The sequence below is a fragment of the Schistocerca cancellata genome, chromosome 7, assembly GCF_023864275.1.
Source record: "Schistocerca cancellata isolate TAMUIC-IGC-003103 chromosome 7, iqSchCanc2.1, whole genome shotgun sequence".
NCBI classification, from domain to species: domain Eukaryota; kingdom Metazoa; phylum Arthropoda; class Insecta; order Orthoptera; family Acrididae; genus Schistocerca; species Schistocerca cancellata.
The window spans coordinates 261,746,288-261,754,819 of record NC_064632.1 but is presented as its reverse complement, the minus strand read 5'-3'; the positions used below and the strand labels follow the sequence as shown (position 1 = coordinate 261,754,819).

At 40.4% G+C, this 8,532-nt stretch overlaps 1 long non-coding RNA gene across 1 annotated transcript; it reads left to right on the top strand.

Annotated features, from left to right (window-relative positions):
* The first annotated feature begins 5,373 nt into the window (after positions 1–5,373).
* On the top strand, positions 5,374–6,114 carry LOC126092948 (uncharacterized). Its single transcript, XR_007521372.1, has 3 exons — positions 5,374–5,506; positions 5,665–5,775; positions 5,954–6,114. It is a non-coding gene; the product is annotated as an uncharacterized LOC126092948 (long non-coding RNA).
* The last annotated feature ends 2,418 nt before the right edge of the window (positions 6,115–8,532 follow it).

The following is an 8,532-nucleotide window of genomic DNA, read 5'->3' as shown; positions in this document are numbered from 1 at the left end:
TTTAACGTCCCGTCGACAACGAGGTCATTACAGACGGATCGCAAGCTCGAGTGAGGGAAGGGTGGGGAAGGAAATCGGCCGTGCCCTTCCATAGGAACCATCCCAGCATTTGCCTGAAGCGATTTAGGGAAATCACGGAGAACCTAAATCAGGATGGCCGGAGACGGGATTGAACTGTCGTCCTCCTGAATGTGAGTCTAGTGTGCTAACCACTGCGCCACCTCGCTTGGTAGGTTTGATGCAGCTCGCCATGCTACTCTATACTGTGCAAGCCTCCAAATAAATGCTGCAATGTACATCCTTCAGAATCTGCTTAATGTAATCATCTCTTAGTCTTTCTGTACAGTTTCTACCTCCCACACTTCCCTCTAATATCAAATTGGTGTTTCCTTTATGTCTCAGAATGTGTCACATCAACCGATCCCTTCTTTTAGTCAAGTTGTGTGACGAAGTTTTTGTTTTCCCAATTCTATTCAGTACGTCCTCATTAGTTATGTGATCTATCCATCTAATCTACAGCATCCTTCTATAGCACCACATTTGAAAAGCTTCTGTTCTCTTCTTGTCTAAACTGTTTATTCTCCATGTTTCCCTTCTATACATTGCTATACAACAGACAATCACCTTCAGGAAAGGCTTCATAACACTTATGGCTATATCGGATGTTAACAAATTTCTCTTCTTCAGAAATGTTTTTCTTGCCATTGTCAGCCTGCATTTTGTATCCTCCCTGCTCCGATCATCATCAGTTATTTTGCTGCCCAAATAGAAAAACTTATCTAGTACTTTTTAGTGTCTCGTTACCTAATCTAAATCCCTCAGTATCACCTGATTCAATTTGACTGCATTCCATTATTCTTGTTTTGCTTTTGTTGATGTTCATCCTTTATCCTTGTCTAAAGATACTGTCCATTCCTTTTAACTGCTCCTCTAAGTTCTTTGCTCCTCTAACAGAATTAAAATGGCATAGGTGAACCTCAAAGTGTTTATTTCTTCTCCCTGAAGTTTAATTCCTACTCCAAATTTTTCTTTGGTTTTCTTTACTGCTTGCTCAGTGTACAGATTGTATAACATCTGGGATAGTCTACAACCCTGTATCACTCCCTTCTCAATCAGTGTTTCCTTTTCATGTCCTTGACTCTTATAAATTCCATCTGGTTTCTATACGAGTTATAGACAGCCTATCGCTCCTTATGTTTTACGCCTGCTACATTTAGAATTTCAGAGAGTATTCAAGTGAACATTAACAGAAGCCTTCTCTAAGTCTACAACTGCTATAAACATAGGTTTGCCTTTCTGTAACCTATCTTACAAGATAATTCATAGGGTCAGAATTGCCTCGTGTGTTTCTACATTTCTCTGAAATAAAATCTGATCTTCCCCAAGGTCGGCTTCTACCAGTTTTCCCATTCTTCTGTAAATAATTCATGTTAGTATTTTGCAACTGCGACTTATTAAACTGATAGTTCGGTAATTTTCGCACCCACCAGCAACTGTTTCTTTGGAATTGGAATTATTAAATTCTTCTTGAAGTCTGAGGATGTTCCTCCTGTCTCATACATCTTGCACACCAGATGGAAGAGTTTTGTCATGACTGGATTTTCCAATGCTATCAGTAGTTCTGACGTAATGTCATCTTACTTCTGGTGCCAGCCTTTCTTTGCTGTGTCAAATTCTTCTCACAGTTTATCATCCTGCATCTTAGCTTCATCTACATCCTGTTTCATTTCTACAATATTGACTTCTAGTTCATATTCCTTGTATAGACCCTCTATACAGTCCTTCCATCTTGTAGCTTTCCTTTCTTTGCTTAGTACTGGTTCCTTGTATAGACCTTCTATACAATCCTTCCATCTTTTAGCTTTCCCTTCTTTGCTTCATACTGGTTCTCCACCTGAGCTCTTGATATTCATAAAGATGCTTCTCTTTCCTCGAAAAGTTTCTTTGATTTCCTGTAGGCAGTATCTATTTTTCCGATAGTGAAATGTGCTTCTAAATCCTTACATTTGTCCTGTAACCATTCGTTCTTAGCCATTTTTCACTTCCTGTGAATCTCATTTTTCAGATGTTTGTATTCCCTTTCGCCTCCTTCATTTGCTGTATTTTTGTATTTTATCCTTTCATCAATGATATTCAACATCTCCTATGATATCCAATGATTTGTACTAGGCCTTGTCTTTTGACCTGTTTGATCTTCTGCTGCCTTCAGTATTTTAGCTCTTAAAGTTATCCATTCATCTTCTACTGTATTCCTTCACTCTGTTCTGGTCAATTGTTGGTAATGCTCCCTCTGAAACTCTGAATAACCTCTGGGTCTTTCAGCCTATTCAGATCCCGTCTCCTTAAATTCCCAGCTTTTTGCAGTTTCTTCAGTTTTAATCTGTAGCTCATAACTAATAAATTGTGGCCAGAGTTCATATCTGCCCTATGGAAATACCTTACAGTTTAAAATCTGGTTCCGAAATCTCTTTTTTACCATTATGTGATCAATTTGAAACCTTCCATTGTCTCCAGGTATCTTCCAAGTATACAACCTCCTTTCATGATTCTTAAACGAAATAGTAGCTGTGATCAAGTAGAGCCCTGTGCAAAATTCTTCCAGTTGGCTTCCTCTTTCATTCCCCAAACCACTATTTTTCCTTCTTCCTTTTCCTACTATCAAATTCCAGTCCCTCAATACAAATGTTTCTCCCTTAAGTATATGAATAACTTCTTTTATGTCATCATATATATCTTCAATCTCTTCATATTGAGTGAGGTGGCGCAGTGGTTAGCGCACAGACCCCTATTGGGAGGACGACTGTTCAAACCCACGTCCGGCTATCGTGATTTATTTTCCCGTGATTTCTCTAAATCGCTTAAGGCAAATGGTTCCTTCAAAAGGGCACGGCCACTTTCCTTCTCCATCCTTCCCTAATCAGAGCTTCTGCTCCATCTCTAATGACCCCATTCTCAACGCGGCGTTAAACAATAATCTCCTCCTTTTCAATCTCCATCATCTGCGGAGGTAACTGATGTATAAACTTGTACTACTGTGGTAGGAGTGGACTTCGTGTCTATTTTGGCTACGATAATGCATTCAGTATGCTGTTCATAATAGCTTAATCACATTCCTATTTTGTTATTCATTATTAAACCTATTCCTGCATTACTCACTTCTATGTGACTTTGTATTCGTAACCATGTATTGACCTGAGCAGAAGTCCTCTTCCTCCTGCTACCGAACTTCACTAACTCCCACTGTATGTAACTTCAACTTATCCATTTCCCTTTTCCAATATTCTAACCTACCTGCCTGATTAAGCGATGTGACATTCCACCCTTGTATCCATAGATCAGTTTTGTTTCTTCTGATGACTACATCCTCCCGAGTAGTCCCCACCCGGAGATATGAATGACGAACTATACCACCACCGGAACATTTTACCCAAGAGGACGCCATCATCATTTAAGGATACAGCAGAGCTACATGCCCTCGGGAAAAATTACAGCTGTAGTTTCTCCTTGCTTTGAGCCCTTCGCAATTACCAGCATAACAAGGCCAATTTAGTTGATGTTACAAGGCCAGGTCAGTCAGTCATCCAAACTGTTGCCTCTACAACTACTGAAAAGGCTGGTGCCCCTCTTCAGGAATCATAAGTTTGTCTGGCCTCTCAACAGATACCCCTCCATTGCAGTAATGGAAATGAGCATTTGGAATCATTGGCTGGGAGGCCCCTTATGGGGCAAGTATCGCTGAGGCATGCAAGCCACCAGTGACAGAACTGTAAGGTCCGAGTCACTCTCTATTAGCAGTTTACCTGCACTGTATCACTGCGTTCGTCACAAACATACAAAATAACTTAAGGGAATGTTAGCAGGAAAGTCTACTGTTGTCAACATCAGCTGAAGGAAATACACAATGAAGCAATACAGAGCGCTATGCCTGAAACGGCATAAGTTGATTCCTGATGGTTACACTGGGCTGAGCATGGCAGCTTTGTGGGCCTACCTCAACCAATAATGTAACGTGATTTAGTCGACGTCTCTATGGCAACTTCTCACTGTTGTCACAGCTCCGCAGACAGCTACTGTTTTCTCCTGCGCCTGTTAGCTGTGACTCCTGTACGCACATTAATGTTGTTTTTTTTTCCACTTCCAGGAGTGGAGTCTGCTGTTCGAGATGCGGCCCATTGATAGTCGCTGTTCTATTCAGCCAGTTATCAAACTGTTCCGGCAGCAATCAAGGGAAGCGTCCCGAAAACCTTGGTCGGAACCGCCGGACTGAAACCATATTACTTTATTTGTGGGACATCATTCTTCATTGAGGATGTTGTCGCAGCCAAAAATTAAAATGTTGTGTATGTGTGAGGAGTATATGGCTTTGAACACTATGGGACTTAACATTTGAGGTCATTAGTCCCCTAGAACTTAGAACTACTTAAACCTAACTAACCGAAGGACATCACACACATCCATGCCCGAGGCAGGATTCGAACCTGTGACCGTAGCGGTCGCTTGGTTCCAGACTGACGCGCCTAGAACTGCTCGGCCAAGGAGTATAAGTGTTGTATGTGTTACTGAACAGAGTGAAGAGTTGCTGACATGTCCCGGTGGCTGCCAATGCATGCTTCAACCAGTTATACATAGGATGCAAAGCAAACCAAGAGGTCTTTCATGCATGCGTAATGAACAAATAAATGTACAAAGTAATTAAAAGGAAGTCCATTTAAAAGTGTGGATGTTTAAAATGTTTCAGCTGAATATGATAATGCAAGATTTTAAAAAAAAAGTTTGGCCATATGCAAAATGTATCAGTCTTCTGACAGTTTACAGCTGGTCAGAATTCGACAGAAAAAAATTAATTATCGAAATCAATCAAAATTGAAACCATTGTGATGATTCAAAAATTAATATTATAAAGGAAGAAGATGGGATAAAATTCAAGGTAGTGCATATTGTCCTGTTTTTCTCATATTCCAGTTTATGTTTTGACTCGAATAGTAACTAACAAAAATGAAAATGAAACAGGAACGGACGTAAATTAACGAAAAGAAGTAAATTACAAGAGTATTTCATTAAAATAAATAACAGATACCCTAATTTGTAGTAGGAACGTGGTGAAGTGCAGAGGCCGCCGCTAGATGGCACAGGGTACGCTGAAGTTGCGTGTTGCTTTCTCTTGGCTACTAGTGATGGGCTAAACTGCGATTTTCCGATAGCAGTGATTTCTGTGAATGCTACTTTTCAGTATCTGTTATTCTTAACTGTGATTTGTCGCAGTTAAGAGTCGCAGTTAAGGAACCTAGGTCGCGTATCCCTCCGCCACTGCTATTTCTGCGATTTCTGCTACTTCCGCGATTTCTGCGACTTCTGCTACTTCTGCGACTTCTGTGACTTCTGCTATTTCTGCGACTTCTGCTACTTCTGCGATTTCTGTGACTCCTGCGATTTCTGCGACTTACCACCGTATGAAAAAGCTACATCTGTCCACACAGAAAATTGTATCTCAACAAACCTGTCATTGGTAAGTATGTTTTACGTTTGTTCTTCCGTTGGCTTTAATTTTGTATTAAAGAAACAAGTGTGAAAATATTAATAGTGTAATTAATATGTAAGTAGCCATACAGTACCGTAATAGTTTGTGTTTAGAAAATGAATTCTAACATATTGTTATGTTCTCAGGTACCCGAACTACATTTCAGTCACTCAGTAAAGTGATAACTCAAAATATCATTGTCAGCAGATCTGGAGAAATTGCCACTGCGTCTTTAAACCGTTTTCGTCAGACGAGAGGTTAGTTTCTAAGTGTTTCGATGGATTTAATTACTTAAGTGGGATCGTTCTTGCAAATGTGAAATATACCCCATTGAGTGGCTTTCATTACAGCAAATATTAGCAATCTACTCTGTCAATTATATTGCTTGCAATTAGTGACAGCAAAAATTGTTTAATAATCCTTGTGATTTTGCAGACACAGTTCTGGTTTCTGTACGTATCTATCCACATCAAGGCTGTTGGGAGAGACTCGTGAAGATTCAAGAGAGCTCTTAGAGGATTTGCAGTTTAAAAGTGACATTATTGCGAAATAAGTGTGTAGATGAGTGATTAAGCTGTGTTTTATTGAAGTTGTTGTGCGATTTTAAAGGAATAATAAATGTGAAATACAGTGAGTGAATAATGAAAATCTCATTTTCCACATGTTAAGCCGTCCTATACCCGTAATTTTCCGCCACATATTTATTGGTAAACACTTGTTGGAGAGTGACATGCCGCCGCCCCCCCCCCCCCCCTCTTTCTCCACAATCTTGGTGTGACACTGACCTGTAACATATCCCGAAGTCTACAATATGCATTTTGAGGCTGTTGATACGAAAGTGGGAAGTACAGATCTTACAGTTAAATCAGGAATAGCTTAAGTGCATTACTTGAAAGTAACACAGGAAAAGCTTACTTATGTAGGTGGTAGCAGTGTCGGCAAAAAGTTCTTGTGTGTGAAGTTGCCATGTAGAACATCAGGTGTAAAACTTTTCTCCCGAGTCTTGAACTGTGTCGGAACAAAAGTGATACATTCATATGACCAATAATACTGTTTTTATTTCACTACACTTATACAGGTATCTTGAGTTCTGCTGTGTTAACATTGCAAAGTCCTGTAGGCATGTGGAGTATTAACCAAAACTGTCATATTGGAAGCAGAATCAAACACATTTGTTATGTTACTTGATATTTTCAGGAGAAAAAGGCAATGTTGCTTCTTATTAATATAACACATTCAGAGTCACAGCTGTGTTTGACCAACCATAACTGATGTTGAATATGCATGTCATCATATAATATGAAGGGCTTATTTCAATAGTGGTACAAGTCCATTACCTCCACTTTTCTGTCTATAATGCTTCTGAAATTAATGATCCAAACAAACATAAATAAAGGTTCATCTCTAGCAAGAAGCCATATGCTTGAATATTTCTGGTATCTCAACTGCAGATTTTTCAGCACTCATTTAACTTTACGACTCTGTATCTCAAAATGAACAAAAGTGGACTTGTACCACTATTGAAATAAGCCCTTCATATGCAGTATTATGCACACAGTCACACACAGCACGTCGATCTCGTGAGGCACAAGGCTCTCGTAACGAAGTACGTACGTCGGTCAACAGATGGCACTAGGAAAAGAATGTTAACTGCGCTTTTTAGTTGCTACTTGCGACTCTTAGTTGCGATTTGTCACAGAAATCGCAGTTTGACTCGGTAGCGAATAGCATAGTATTAACTTTGCTCAACAGATGGCACTGCTAACTGCGCTTTTTAGTTGCTACTTGCGACTCTTACAAGGGAACCTCCCCATCGCACCCCCTTCAGATTTAGTTATAAGTTGGCAGAGTGGATAGGCCTTGAAAAACTGAACACAGATCAATCAAGAAAACAGGAAGAAATTGTATGGAACTATGAAATAAATAAGCAAAATATGCAAACTGAGTAGTCCATGTGAAAGATATGCAACTTCAAGGGTAACGCGCAAGCAGGAGCGCTGTGGTCCTGTGGATAGCGTGTGCAGCTGCGGAACGAGAGGTCTTTGGTCCAAGTCTTCCCTCGTGTGAAAATTTTAATTTTTTGTTTTGAGACAATTATTATCTGTCCGTCCGATGCGATCACTTTTTTGGGAGTGATAATCACATTCACAAGAAAACCTAAATCGGGCGAGGTAGAAGAATCTTTTTACCCATTCGCCAAGTGTACAAGTTAGATGGGTCGACAACATACGTCATGTAACGCACATGCCGTCACCAGTACCGTATAGCAAATATCAGACGTGTTTTCCTGTGGAGGAATCGGTTGACCTATGACCTTGCGATCAAATGTTTTGGTTCCCATTGGAGATGCACGTCCTTTCGTCTACTAATCGCACGGATTTGCGGTGCGGTCGTAAAACAGACACTAAGCTTATTACAGTGAACAGAGACGTCAATGAACGAAAGGACATATCATAACTTTGCGAAATTAAAGAAAGTAAATTTTTCACTCGAAGGAGGACTTGAACCAAGGGCCTCTCATTCTGCAGCTGCTCACGCTAACCACGGAACCACGCCGCTCCTGAGCTCAGACTATCCTTGGTGTTGCCTATCTTGCGCATGGACTACTCAGTTTCTATATTTTGCTTATTTTTTTCATAGTTCCACACAACTTCTTCCTGTTTTCTCGATTGATCTGTGTTCAGTTTTTCAAGGCCTATCCACTGTTCCAACTTATAACTAAATCTGAGGGGGGTGCGATGGGGAGGTTCCCTTGTTAGTTGCGACTTGTCACGGAAATCGCAGTTAGACTCGATAGCGTGTCGCAGAGATGAGAGTAGTACGAACTTCAGCCAACAGATGGCACTGTTAACTGCGCTTTTTAGTTGCTACTTGCGACTTCTAGCCGCGATTTGTCACTGAAATCGCAGAAAGCAGTACGGAATTCGGCCACAGATGGCTCACGGCGTTGAATGTGAAATGCTACTTGCGACTGCTAACTGTGACTGAAATCGCAGTTAGATTTTGTAAAGTTG